The following is a 16280-nucleotide window of genomic DNA, read 5'->3' as shown; positions in this document are numbered from 1 at the left end:
AATCTGGAGCGGCCGGAAAGGTAGGTCGCTGAGAAGGGTTTGTTGTATTTGGGAATGGGGTCTCTGGTGGTGAGGAGGGGCCTTTCCATGGCCCGGCGGACCATCGAGTCTTACAAGTGAGTGAAAACATTGAGGCCTGATATTTTTTCTCACCATCGAGCATTTCTACAAAAGTTCCTTCCAAATTTCTCTTTTCAACATCCCACAAACGGTGATCGTCTTCAGTTTTTTCATCTAATTCCTTTGCCCTGGCCATGAATTTATTCAACTCAGATTCCAATTCATTCATTTCTGCTCTGCATTGGACTAAAACTCTCTCATTCTCCACAGAGGTTGCCGATAAAGAAGCCTTTTCTTCTCGTGAACTCTTCAGTTCTTCAACAAGGTGTTGATTCAGTACCTGCAACTTGGACTGGTCTAGTTCTACCATAAAATTCACGTGATATCATAGCGTGATTCTTACCCAAGAATCTAGATATTTCTGCTACAGTTCAGCGAGAGTTTGAACTCTTGGCCCTGAATTTCCACCATTTAGGCTCACCGATCTTCTTGCAGGCTTGACGAGGAACCGTTATCTCCCCATAGTGATGATTCATCCCTATGACCCTTTGATCTGCGCATGCTAGAAACACCTGCACTCGACACCGGCTAGAGGGGGCCCGTGGGATTCATGCATTCTCTAATAGGTAGGTACTGCCACTATAACATTTTCCCTTGTTTTCAATTGTTATCCCGATATAAATACATGTAAATCAATTTTATTATAATGAAAATTCTATACAATTCGGAAAGATTGAGATTCTTCATCATGAAAACAAGCCTATCTATATATATGTGAGCAATTACAAAAATTATTACAACACATATGAAAATTAGCTAACACATTTATGAAAATTACCTAACACATTTACACCAGCGTTTAGGAAGGTTGAGTTTGAGAACTTCATTACAAGGTTGTTATGAAAAATAGTTAAATTTTCATAATAAGAAGTATTATATAAACATAAATTAAAATTATTTGTGTATTATTTATTTTTAAAGTCGAGGTCAAGCCAGACAAAAAATTTGTGTATGAGATTTTTTTGTTTGTGGGATAAGGGACTCAAATTTGTGGGACAAGGGGGGTCCTCCAGGCAGCGATTTGATTACTAAGTCTACAAAGGCATGCATAGTCTACCCCCTCTGGTTTTGAACCTGCAACCTCTTAAAAGGAAACACATGCTCTTAACCATTAAACCCACTCATACTAAAAACAAATTGAACACACATTAATATGTAGTGAGGTAGAGACACACAAACTTGAGGTAGAGACACACAAACTTGAGTGCCACGAATAGAAATAGTCAATACATTGTGAAAGTATAGAGAAATGGATGATTACGACCAATATACTAAGCACGACCCTTGTTTGTAAAAGGTGTTGAACACATTAATAAATATATGGAATTTATAAAACATGTTGTATTGAACAATTTATTAGAAAACTATTAAATCTTGGGCCTTGCCAATTATGTGTTAAAATAATTAAATAACTATTATATAACTCAATGTACATTATAATTTTTATATTAATAGGGTTAACGTTATTGTAAATATTTAACATTTTTTTTTATAGGATGGATATGTTTTGATGTGATTAATTATGTTATATTTTAGTATTATATTTAATGATAATATTTTAATTGGAATTATTAGAAAGTTATGTAAGTTTTAAAGGTCGGATGAGTTAGTATTAAGGATGATAAAGTTTGGATTTATTTATTAAAATATAAAAGAATTTTTTTTGGGTTATATTAAGAGAATTGATTTTTATAATATATATACATACATATATATTTATTTATAAAAATAACATTTTTTTTAAGTAATCTCTATATTAAATAAATGAATATTAATGATCATAAGTAATATCATCATATTGAGTTTGTCATTTTTATAATATTAAGAGAGTTTATTTGAAATATTTCCTTTTATATTTTAAGTAAAAAATAAAATTTTAAATAATATATAAATGAATATTAATGATCATAATCATTATTATCATCATCTTATTAATGAGAATATAAAGAATTATAAATCGGTATCAAAAAGCTTTGATAGCAGAAAGAATAAACTTTTGCATGAACAATTGAATATATAATTGAAAAATTTTATCGCTTAACACTTTTTAACTTTTGTGTACCTTAAAACGATCTATGACTCCATGAAGATCTAATAATCATTCATATATATATATATATATATATATATATATATATATATATATAATTTTGTAACAACTTACTTTTCACATTACCATCAATATACTTCAAAGATATGCTAATTAATTAGAATTGATGTTTATCATAGAAATAAGAATCCTTTCCTTATTAAACAAAGCAAAGGATGTAATTGTACTCTACTAGGGTGCATACATGTTTGACTTCCAATTAGTCAATGTATGGACAATCTCTGGCAAGTGAGGATGGAATTTGATGGCTAGTCTCACGCAGTGATTTGCTTGTCAAAACATTTCTATCACATTTAATATTTTTTTTGGTTAAAATATCAAAAACAAGAATCTGTGTAATTTGAAGTGTTTCAAATGTGAGCAAGATCATTAGAGTCTCGATCGCGTTATAGGAATAGGGAGAGTGATATGACCTCCGTGGTTGATTCTAGAGAGGGAGTGGTTCAATGAGACACTCTTTGATATAATCCTTTATTTTTGTTTTCGAGATTCCGAACCTATCTCCTTCTTTGAACATTACCATCGTCACTCTCATCTCTTCCATCACCATCTTCTTGTATGGGAATGGGATGTCCACATCCGATGTGTTGTCTTGGGATGTCCTGGAATCCTGGAATCAAGTGAATAACATGATCATAATCATAAATTTGTGGGAGGTCTTTGGGAGTCTCAAACACCTTGGAGTGACTATTGAATACTTTTTGGAGATCTCGAGAAACGGATGACTTAGATGTTTTAACATATAGTGAACATAATTATGCAATTACATCTTATGGTCCCTTCTTCAAAATATTTTTCTTTCCATTAGATCTGATTATCTTCCCAGGTTTCCTTGTCATACCCCTTAATTCAATTTCCTTTCCTTACAAAAAAAAATCAAGAAAAGTTCTTGAAAATTAAAATTTATCGTCCCCAAAGATTGTAACAATTGGACTCTTAGTACAATATCAACACCACCCATTGGAATGGAAAGCATTGGATTATTTAATACATATTCTCCCATGGTTAGCTTGATATTATGGCATTTTCTAGAGAAATTTATAGTTCCTCCATTTGCAACAATCACTTGACACTATGGTGTTGGATATAGAAAGTAATTCAATTCTTTAGGTATCTTACAATGAATAAAATTATGGTTACTACCCAAATCAATCAACACTATTACCTTTTTCTTCTTGATACGTCATTCTATTTTAATAGTTTGAGGAGTGGTAATTCCGGCCAATGCAGTACAAGATATAGTCGGATTCATTTCTTCTTTCTCTAGGGCTTGTTCCTGGTGTATATCTTCTTATTTTGATGTTTCTTGTTCCTTTTCTTCCTCCTCTTCATAGTCTATTTAAAATAATTTCTTCTCGGTAAACTTATGACCCTTAGTGTATTTTCTATCACAACTGTAACATAGCCATTCTTCTCTTTTTTCTTCCAGTTGTTGTGGTGTCAACCTTGTAGTTTTTGGAAGGCTAGGGGAAACAACACTTCCATATTTATAGTTGTGAGTGGTAGGCTTCCTTGTTGACATAATTTTGTTTTCCATTTTTCTTGCCAACAGGAATGCCTTCTCCAATGAATCAGGTTCCCAAAGGAGAACCTCATGTTGCACATTATCCTTTAAAGTCCCTATGAACACATCAATCCTATGCTCCTCTGGAATATCTTTTACCCTTATATTCAATTTTTGGAAGTCCTCAATGTGCTCCATCATTAGACCCTTTTGTTTGAAATTTATCAATTGGCTAAAAAAGGTGTTGCTTTTTGTATCCTCATAATGTGCTATCATTTCTTCCATAAAAATTTCCCAAGTGACAATTTGTTTATGAGAGAAAAGCCATCAATACCGTACAAACTGGTTTGGTTCCAAATATAAAATTTCAATGCGTACATTTTGTGTGTTTTGCACAATATGGAGATCGAAATATTGCTCCATCTGTAGCATCCATGCAATCAAACTTCCTCATATCGATCTTTGGAACATGGCGGGTCGTCAATCCAATGTTAGAGTCTATGAAATCATGATTAGCATTTCTTTTGTTCTCATCATGAGTTTCCTTTACTACCCTCTCGCCATTAGTAAGCATTTCTTGTAGCAACTTTGTCAAATCTATCTTCAAATATTCCATGTTGCCTTTAAGTTTTGCTTCTATATTAGCTTCCATGCCATCCATCTTAGCTTCCATGCCATCCATCTTAGCTTCAACACTATTCATCTTAGATCCATGCCATTCATCTTAGCTTCCACGCCTTTATTTAAACCATCCATCTTAGCTTCCGTTACTTTTTGTGAGAGTGAAATTTGTTGCACTTGGTTTCATAATTCTAATATATCATGTTGCATTTCTCTTCTTCATGAGTCATGCTAGAGGTTTAAGATTGCTTACTAGGTGTTTCCATTTTCTTTCTTCGTGGTATCAATTAATGATAATTATGCTTCATTATGTCCTTTGAATTCCTTCAAACTAATTTTTCAAACCAAACTTATGCAAAATTTTAAAAAGACTACACACCTTTTTTCACTTTGAAAGAGCTCGATATTGAATCTACTATATCTATGTAATTTCGGATCTCCAAGGTATAAAATTGCATCCTACAGTAGTCCTCTGAGTCCTCTTTCCAACCCCGAAAGTCTGATCAATATTGTATTCTCCAAATGAAATATTATGCCAAATATCCCACAATGACCTGATTATAGACTTGTTTAGTAGAGCGAACTTGTACGAAGTGCCACATGTCATGGTGTTGACCTTAGGACCTGAAACTGATACACCGAAAACTACAAGTCATCCTATTTCTATAACTTTTTACGAAATTTCAATATGATTCTCAAAGAGAAATCTATGAAAATTTTCCCCAGGTCACCCGTTTGGGATGTAATCTAGGAGCCTGCAAAAACCCTAAATGTCTTGGACCATATCTCCGAAAATATATGGAAACAATATCTTCAATTCAAGCCCAAGCTTCATCACAATTTTGGATCAAATGGGTTTTAATTTAAGAGTCTGAACCTTCATATAAATAACATTATAGTGAAAATTCCACAATGACATGTTTGGATGGAATTATGGAGTTTGCAAAAACCCTCCCTTCCTCAAATCATATCTCTGAAACTATTGTGAGACAACAATTGAAATTCAGACCTGAGGTTTAGAAAGATTTCATATCAAATGGGTTTTTGTTTTAGTTTTTGAAACTATGTAGAGAAAAAGTTATGGCGAAAATGTCACGATGACCTGTTTGGAGAAGTGAAACCCTAGAATCCAAACCTCTGATACCAAATGTTATGAAACCAGCTTACAAAAGATAGAAAAGATAGATCAACGACTTCAAAATCAGCCTCTTCGAGTGGGAAGCCTCCTTTACATTACAAAAATGAACAATTCTTGGATGATACAAATGACAAGACCTCCTTTCTATATATAGGAGTCTAAGGGGTCTCAATACAATCAAAGCCTACATAACAATAATATTGTAGGGGCACAAAAATAACAATAGCGGGCTTCTATGGGGCACAATAGTAACAACATGAGGACTATATGGGTAAAATAATACAATAAGGGGGTTGCACTAATAACAATAAGGGGTTACACTAGTAGTATAGGGACCTAACACATGTTGCATATTTTTGATAGAACCTACTACACAAAAAATGAGAAATACATGAAAAATGTGATTACAATCATGTTTTTTCATGTATTTCTCATTTTTCATGTGTTAGGGTCCATTGAAAGTATGCAACATGCATACTCCTCGGATGAGGAATTAAATTTTGCATCCAACGAGTACTCCCACTCGAAATTTGAGTAAAACATTAGGGAGATAAGTTGAAAATACGAGTTGAAAAAGTAGTTTTATTACTTTATTATTTTTTAATCTTTTTACCTTTTTACTCAAAAAATGGTGAATCATCCCCCATGTTGACATCATCATATTGAATCATATTGTTTCTTATAAAGTTTACTTTGGTTGTACATTTTTCTTAGGAGGCCCATTTTAGACCTCAAAATTCCCCTAATGGTCACTCAGACATCCTGTTCCTAGGTCCTAGTGATGTTCTAGATATCTTAAGCCTTATTCACTCTCATGATATATGCATGAAAACATCCATAAACCCAAATTATTTCTCACAGGCTTGTCTGCCAGCATCTAGAGACTCAATTTGCCAGTGTTATGCTAGCAACCCCAGGATTTGAGCCACGTTTTTAGGCCTAGAGCCCAGGTCACTGCCCATAATGGAATGATAGCTTAAGATCAGTCAAAGAATAGGGAAACAATGATGTAAAAGAAATAATTTAAGCAAGACATTAATCAGACCCTACTAACAAGCATTTCATTAAACAAATCATCAACATGTAACTTACAGGTGTAAACAACAAAATTAAGTGTAGGGATCTCATACTTATCTGAGAATCACTATGAACCATTTTTCCCTCATGTCATTTGTTGTATTATCTTCTATTAGGCCATAGATACATCATCCATTCATTTAAAAGTAAGAACATGCTGAGATCCATACATAGTTGTTGTCATAAAACATACATATAACCAAAATAATAAAAACATAAATACCCATGAAAGTACAACCATATAGACCAGATAGAATCCATCAAAATACTCATAGAAATACTAGGAGAAATAATCTTTTATTAATGATGAAAAATCCAAACCCGAGATGGGACTTCCACGTTCCACCTGACCATATAATGGTTGAGCCAAATCTCTCGTTAGCCATTCACTCCCATGCCATATTCTAAGCATGAATGTGGGACTCAAACCAAAAGAACCAACCAGGGCATATCGAGGCTAAACCACTTCACCCTCATCAATAGAAACCGGGGTTTACTATAATCCATCTCGGATCACTAGTCCAACACAATGAACGCATCATAACATGTTGTACCTTGATCTCCACCCAATCGCTATGCCAAACAAGCATGGATGCCACAAGATTTATCCACCTACACCATGAGTAATTTTCTTGTCTCCTAGTCTCTTATGATTTACCGCAATCAAAAACTGAATCACTAGGCCCTAAACTGAGACCCACTCTCTAGGCTTTACCACATATCCCAAAATTAGGATTACTAGGCCCAACAAAGAGAAAACAACCTCTTGGATTTACCGTATATCCTGCCATTCATCGACAGGGATTCTTAGGCCCACTGCGTCAACACAATCCTATCTTTACCATAACCCATAGTCTGACTGAAGGGTCACAAGGCGAGTGGCCTTATCATGATCAACCGTCTGGTTCAGGGACCACTAGGGCATGTGCTCTATCATTCGGAAATCCACCTCACTCAACTTCGAATCCATCTGACAATCTAGCTCAATGAAAACATGAGAACCCCATCACACCATGGCTATTCAGAAATGGAAAGGCTAGGCTGAAAACACTATTAAACTCGGAAAAACCCATGCCATAACAGCCCAAAGAACCACATGCAATACCATGCATGCGAAATCTAGTAAGGAAAATACACATGCAAGTGAATAACTACAAAGAATCCTGTTGTAGCTGCTTGATCCTGCTTTTCCCTACTTGATAAGTTCTTCCTCTTGCCTTCTTTGCCTTTCTTGATCCCATGCATAACCATAGCAAAACTTGAGCTAAGAGCTTCCACTAAATAAGAGCTTAACACTACCTAAGAGCTTGCCAACTGATCCTCAGAAGCCTTTTTTTGAATGAGGCCTCTATTTTCTTCATTTTCCATTATTTCCCTTCGTTTTCCTCCTCACATGCAACCTAGGACCTTGCAGCTCCTTTTTCTCCCAATTTCCATTATTTTCATAAATAAATGTGCCAAAAATGTCATTTTCCCTTTTCAAATTGTTAGCCATTGCCTTTGCCAAATTCCTTAGCCATTAGACCGATGAACAACCACAATAGGATGTCTCACCCAACATTCATCTTGGAATACGTGTCCCATCGACCGTGGCCTTATATATATTTTTACATGAGTTTTTTTTTTTTTAAGAAGGACTATTACATAACCCTCTCCCTTGGGGGAACACCGTCCTTAGCGTTCAATGACACCTATAACCAACAAGACTACTAAAAACAAAACATACTGCCCATGGAGCTTTATAACATAGCTCACTGCAATATTTACAATGAAAGACCTAATCAAAAGAAAAACATCATGACAACATGACAACATACAACATACTAGAGCTTTATAACACAACTCACTACGATATTGACAATAACCACATATACACATACATACATTTGCTAAACCAACAAATAAAAGGATATGATGCCCATATCAATCAACAAGGGAATGCAGAGGATCACACCTCCACCCTCAATAGTAGTACCAAGATTCACCTCCTTCCCAGGAAGTCCAAAATCCACTGTCACATTCAAAGTTGCATCCAATGTCTAGCACTACAATCCCACGCCACTTGTCCTCTCAATAAACAATTACCGGCTAATTCTTCCTGGGCACACTCCTAATGTGCATCCAGTTCCATCTGGAAATTCTAATGACCAAAACCAATATATCCATGGCCTTCCCTTCTTTGCTACATAGTTCCTCAGTAAATCCGGTCACCCCCTTCTGTGTAGTCACTCACCTTCTAAGTTCCCCAGAATCCCCTATCTTGGATGATCCATCCCTCTGCAAGCCTTCCTCACATCGGAATATACAAAACCAAGGCATATACCTACCTAAAAACCATCATACTAGTCATATCATGCTCATGGAAATCAATGAGCACTATTGGGTACCAGTGTCTCGCAATGGCCCTGATCCTGAAGTGATTTACCAGCATACTACTTCATGTTCCAATTCTTTTATTGTCGCTGCCAATTATTATAACCAATTTCAACCACTCAACTGGGCATGTTTATGCATTCCTGTTCCAAGCACATAATTTCCATTAGATTCAAATAAATTGAAATAACCTCAAATCATACCTCATTGGTAGTTCGTCAATAAGGTACACTTGCAATCTTGTTTGCTTCCTATCACAACAAGTCAAACTAACTGTTTGATCAAAACATCATGTATAAACATATCACATATGGTTAGCTCAAAACAAAACCATCATAGGTCAATCTCATAAATCACATGTAACCATCATAAACCAGAATCATAGATCACATATAATCATCATATACCATAGTCATAAATCACATGCATAATAAAACTGAAATAAAATGTTGATACTTATCCTTTCATCAATCCTTAGCTTCTACCTTTGTCTTTATTCCATACGCACTCCATATCGATCGCAACACTAGAAAAACACCCAGTTCCTTCTCCTCAACCATGTGCACATACACATAGTGTGCATCACACACATACAACTACACACGTCATACAACACCATGCAATACATGCAACTACACTAGCACCATATGTACCACATGTACACAGTGCCACCCGTACACTACAACTACGTGCACAACGTGTGCACATCATCACATGTACATGTCACCATTGACACAACATGTACACAATGCCACATGTACACAGTACCACATGCATGACATGTATGTGACACCATATGTACACATCACCACATGCACAACATATACACAACACCACATGCAAATAGCACCACTTGTACAATCATACACACAACACCATATGTACATAGCACCACATGTACAACATGCACGCAACACCACCTGTACATAGCACTGTATATCCAACATGTACATAGCATCACTTGTACACAACACCGCATATCCAACATGCACACAACACCATATGCAATATTTGCATAACACTATCTGTACCATCCTGTAGATAAAATTGCATACACAACATGTACACACACTATATACACAACACCTCATGTGAAAACATCATAGATGCAACATGTACAACATATACAACATATGCACAAAAATAATATCAAACATCCAAAACCGCACTGTCTCTACCAAGAAACCTTGCTTCCATTGCCTTATCCCTTCTTGTCCCAACATGCCACAACCATACTGCTTCATTTCATTGATGTATCCCTCAACATTACCTGTCATAACATAAACATAGGAATAATACAAGCATACAATATCAATTCATATCCACACGATACTAACCTCATGTGTTTGTCATGACTACTCTTCCCACTTGATTCCTCATGAAACAGGAATATCTTCATGCCATTCACCTGCATAAGAAATCATTCCTCCATAAGAATGATCCATGACAACCCTGTCAAATAGTGACATAGATAGATAGATAGATAGATATATAATCATTAACATAAAACAATCATCATCCTGTCAGACAACAACATAAATACACACACATATATATAAATGCTATCGTTAATAATCGTGATCTATGACGACCCTGTCAAACATGACATAGACACACACACACACACACATATATAAACATCAGCATAATCATGTTCATAACATAATTACCAATATCATAAGGTCTAGGTTAAGAGAACTTCCTTATTTGTGCATAGCATGCATAACATTGAGAACTATAGTCCCCAACTTAACCAAGGCATATGACACCTTAGATCCATTTACCTTACCTTTTCTAGTTACACTTCTCATGTTTGTACTACCACCGTCCATTTACCACAATGGACCCAATCAATCCAATCAACTATCATAGTCTTACCTTCCACTGCACTTACTCATGCACCGTGCTTCATCCAGGTATTACATCATTTTTTGGGTACCACACAACTCTCCTAGAGCTCCATTAACTTCCCTCTTCCCCAAACCAATTCCCAAGACTCAAAACATAAAAGGAAATGCCAAGAAACAAACAAGAAGAAAAACCATGAAAACCAATAACAACACGACACTGCAACAAAGTGGCATAGATATGCACGAGACACATGCAAAATCACAAATCAAGTGCAACAATCACAAAATAACAAAAGCACAAGACTAACAACAGACACCATGACTCAATTCACATGGTTCCCAATGCTCATAGGGAAAGCTCAACCCGAGCCTTCTTCAAGATTTCATGGCAATTTCTTTTCCATGAAATCCCTTACATCATACTACCATTAACACATAACTGTCAGCGCATAAATAAATATAACCATACACCAGATACCTTAGCTTATTGTGCCAAGCATGTTTCTTGCAACAAAACGCATCCACACTATCTCTCAAGGGACTCCAATTCCCTTGACAAATCCACCTATAACTAGAGACTAGATATTATACCTATCAATTACATGTCCGTGAATATAGCACATATCCACATAATTTAAAACAGATCAAGGTTAAGAAGACTTCATATGTGTAAAGTACTCATTTGTTTCGAATTATAGTTTCCACACATAGCCAAAGGAATTATTTCCCAATTACTTTCCTTTACCCTTTTACCTTGTTGCGATTGAGGCTTATTATGCGTTGTCACATCACCCAACTGTTGGTTATGTAAACACACCAACTATCACCTTGTCACGATAATACCAAACATGTTTCCTACAACTCTTCACACATGTCAACTATACGTTCCAAATATCAATGCAATCATATATATCAATTTGAAATCAACCTTTACCAAGGCTAATAATCATCTCATAATCCATAGTCAACTCATAGTCATTAGACATAATTCTACAACCATAAACTACATTCAAGTACATATCAACAATCTCAACACATATATGTTAGTAAAATCATCTTAAAACAAAATCATTTTAACACATACTCATATCATGCAATTCATCAAACATTCAACCAACTTGCAACATGCCATATTAAATAAATTAACCAGATGACATAGTCAAACCATCAAGCACCAAATATACGACATAAGAAAACCCATGCCTTTCTGTATCTCAGGGGAGTCTATATTGTCTGCACAATCAAGCTAGTTAGCACGATATAACTTCTCAACATATCATCTTAAACATAAATAAGATAATGCTATTGATAACAATCACTAGCTAACATGTTCACATCCTAACTCATAAACAATTATCATTTATGCATAGCAATCACATATGTACGATCGGTCTAGATTAGTACCACACAATGAAACACAATAGGTCAACTCATACCTGAATGTCATAACCCTAACCATCTGCATAGGCCAATCCAATTTAGCATGATACATATGATGCCAAGATCTTAGTGAAATAATCGTAATCATCAAGTTATCTAATATAAAATAACAATAGCAATGCACACAACTATAGTTTACTATCATTCTTGACTATCCAACACATATGCATATAACTACACTAATCCACTAACATCTATCATGAATGTGGCCTAGCACTAAAATAAATGTACATAAACCTAATGTATATAAACCTAATTCATATAAAAATCCTTGACTTACATGCCTACATGCCAAACATACAATACCTATACGAGAATCTTCTCTTACCCCAAAGTCCAATGTTGCAACCTCATTATGATGATCTGCATTTCTTGCTCTATCTCAGCGAACACATTAGCATCATAACATACCAATATCACCTTGATGACCTAAATTGAACACCATGACTTCAAATGGCATGTTTGACCTACAGTTCATGCATAATTACACATCATTCTAGCTAGATTCCAGTCATCAATGCATGACCATATCAACTACACAAACCATGACCTCATGCATGAAAACAACCATTACTCCATTATACACATTGCCACATGCAACCATCAACATGCATAAGCAATGCCTAATCAACTACACATACGCATGAACACATGTAATGGAGCATAAGCGGTATATTTTTGCAACCAACCTACAAAAATGATACATGTAATCAAACATACAAGAATGTAACCTAACATACAAGGATGTAATCAAGCTACATATAATCATATAACCAGTCACATACTCCTGACGATGCATTCCACAAAATCACATGAAGTTCCTCATGACAACTTCACAACAACCATGATCAACATTATGCAATGCAACAAGCACATGGAATGTAAGTATAAGAGACACACATGCAACTGAGATGGATGCATGACTAACAAATTCACCCAAAGAGAGAGAAACCACGCTTTGATACCACTCTGTAACACCCTCCTCACACATCTACCCAGGTAACCATCCAACTAGGCTAAACATGCGACGAGAGGCTACTATGATTGGATTTGACCTCCTATGTGACCTTAAGGAAGTGGAATCGACAGAACACATCAACCAACCTATCCACATCAGCAATAGAAACCTCAGGAGACATGTCAACCACTCACACATGCTATCCCTGGGTCCCATTGATGTTTTGGACATCTTAACCCTCAGTCACTCTCATTATATAGGAATGACAACATCCAAAAACCCAAAGTCACTCTCATAGACTTTCCTACCAGCGTCCAGAGACCAATTTTCCAGTGTTATGCCAACGAACCCAAGATTTGAGCCACTTTTTCAGGCCCAAAGACCAGGTCATTGCCCATAATGGAATGATAGCATAAGACCAGTCAAAGAAAAGGGAAACAATGATGCAAAAGCAATAAGTTAAAAATGACATTAATCATACCCAGTGTTGTGAAAATCGCGATAAAATGAAAAAATCACGATTTTTTCCCTCTGCCGATAAAATCATGATAATTAAATGAAAAAATCGCCGGTTTTTTTTTTGCTGATTTTTATTGAAAAAATCGCAATAAAAACGAAAAAAATCACGATAAAAAGTTAAAAAATCGCCGAGGGTCACGACATTATAGTTTTATAACGTTTTTTTGGGTTTTTTCATGCAATTTTTTTTTAAAGAAACAAATAATTTTTTAGTGGGGCAGCTTAATGATCAAGTCTAGGCCCTAGTATGGATATGCTATGCATGCTAATGTTAAATTCTTAAAGTAAAAGTGACATTCTCATTTTCATCCTTTTACTTAAATTTTTAACATTACCATGAAATGACTCAGGATGTTTGAGAGTGGTTCTAGCCTCATTGGATTTCATATGGAGAAAGTAGAATTTTAGATTTCATTTAAAATCCAGCAGACTTATCAGTTTTTCAAGATTTCAGGATTGGGAGATTGTAATGTTTCCAGGTGACACCGCCTGCCCGGGCTACCACTGCCACCAGTAGAGGACGTGGTCTACCTCCTATAGCTCATACTTCTAGTTCTTCAGCTTCTAGAGCACATCAGACTCCACTGCCATTTCCACCAGCACGGGCACCAACATCTACATCTAGAGGGAAAGGGAAAGTTGTGGCATTTTCTCGCAAGAGGGGCAGAGGAAATCAATAGGATTAGACTTTCATTTTATTGTATATGACATTATGACATGATGAGATACATTATCATATTTTTTTTTGATATTTTGAGGCTGAGTTGGGACTCAGGAGTCAGGACTTACTATTCAAGACATGATTCAATGAAATGTGTGATTTTAGGGCTAGAAATGATATTAAACATCTTATATATTAGTCTTTTTATCATATTTATGTGTCAATGTATTTATTTTATGTTGTAGATGGTTTAGATATTAAAAAAAATTGAAAAAAAATGAATATTTTTGTACCAAACGATTTTTTCCCGATAATTTCGATTTGTTCCCCGCGTCGATTTAATCTCGATCACGATTTTCACAAAATTGGTCATACCCCTACTAGCCATGACAGGAATTTTGTCAAACATATCATCAACATGTAACCTACAGGTGTAAATAACAAAATTAAGTGTAGGGATCTCATACTCATCTGCAAATCTATATGAACCATTGTTCCCTCATGATCCAGGTGGATGTTGGTGGCCACCCAGCTATCCCACTTGAACCCCCACAACTATCTCTTTCAATTTTTTTAGTTTCCTTAATTGTAGCACAATTTACTATTTTTAATAGTTTTTCGGGTCCTGAACTTCTGGAGCCGTTTTGAGGCCCTAAACAAAGTTTTTTTGGGAAAACTAGGAGCAACATGGTTCCATGGACCGATGTTTCTCTTCCCAAAGTTGTATTCATCAAATAGATCTTTTTGACGAGGTATTGTGCGCATCAAACAGAGATCGTATGCCAAAGTTACAACCCTGGGAAGTTGATGTACCAATTTACCCAAACGGGGCCCATAGTTTGGCGTTTCATCTTCTAGGGTTAGGTTTTTGGATGTTTAGGGTTTTCCATTATTTCTTAACAATAAATAGGCCTTCGAGCCTTATTGTAACATAGTTCAAAGGCATGTAGCCGCCACATCTCTTCTCAGAGATAAGCTACCATTTCCCTAGCTGGTTTATTTCCATTTCTGTTTGTAAGCATATTTCAGTATTTTACATTAATGAAATGAAGCATTATTTATGTTGCATCTCTGTATTTATGGTTATATCTATAATTTGTTGTGTTCTTGTTTAAATCTGGATCAGTGGTATCATAGGGATCTGCTCTTTCTCTTTTTTTCTTTGCATCTCCCCAACAAGGTTGGGACATAAGGAGTTAAGGCTTGAACTAGTCGAACCTTTTCAAGAATAGCCTCACAAATCATGATGGCCTCCCATGGCGGATGAAAAGAAAGACAAGGGGGTAGGATATCCTATCAAAATCATGCTCGAAGAGACCCTCGAGCGACAAAGGAACGTGATGATGGACAACTTTGCCCAGATCCTTCAGCGGCTGCCCAGGGGCGACACATCTACTTCCAGCAGCTACTCTGGAAGCGCCACACCCTTTAAGGTACAAGTTAACTTTGAAATCCCCATATTCGAGCATTAGATAGATGCAGATGTCGTAGATAAATGGTTAAATCTGCTAGAAGGTTATTTTTCTATTCATGATTTTTCCAGTGGGGAAAAAATCCCTTTTGCACTTCTCAAAGCAACCCCCGATGTCAAGGACTTGTGGGAAACCTATTGCGAGTAGAAGGATGAAAGTATGGGCTCACTGTTTTCAGCCGCACCCACTTGGAATTCATTCTGGGATGCCATCAAGGAGAAGTACTACCCTGTCAAAAGCTATGAGGATAAATAAATAAATTGGACAACATTGTAGCAGGGAAGGGACTAAGACGTGCTAGATTTCACCAATATTTTTCATACCCTTCACACAAAGTTGGGTATCAAGGATTCTGAGCTGCATTTGGTACTCAAATACCGCGGATGCCTACATAGGTACATTCAGGACAAGATGGAGTTCCTGAACATCTCCTCGCT

The sequence above is a fragment of the Pinus tabuliformis genome, chromosome X (assembly GCF_031772625.1).
Source record: "Pinus tabuliformis cultivar Carrire ecotype Pingquan chromosome X, CPIR1, whole genome shotgun sequence".
NCBI lineage: Eukaryota > Viridiplantae > Streptophyta > Pinopsida > Pinales > Pinaceae > Pinus > Pinus tabuliformis.
This window is presented reverse-complemented; position numbering follows the sequence as displayed.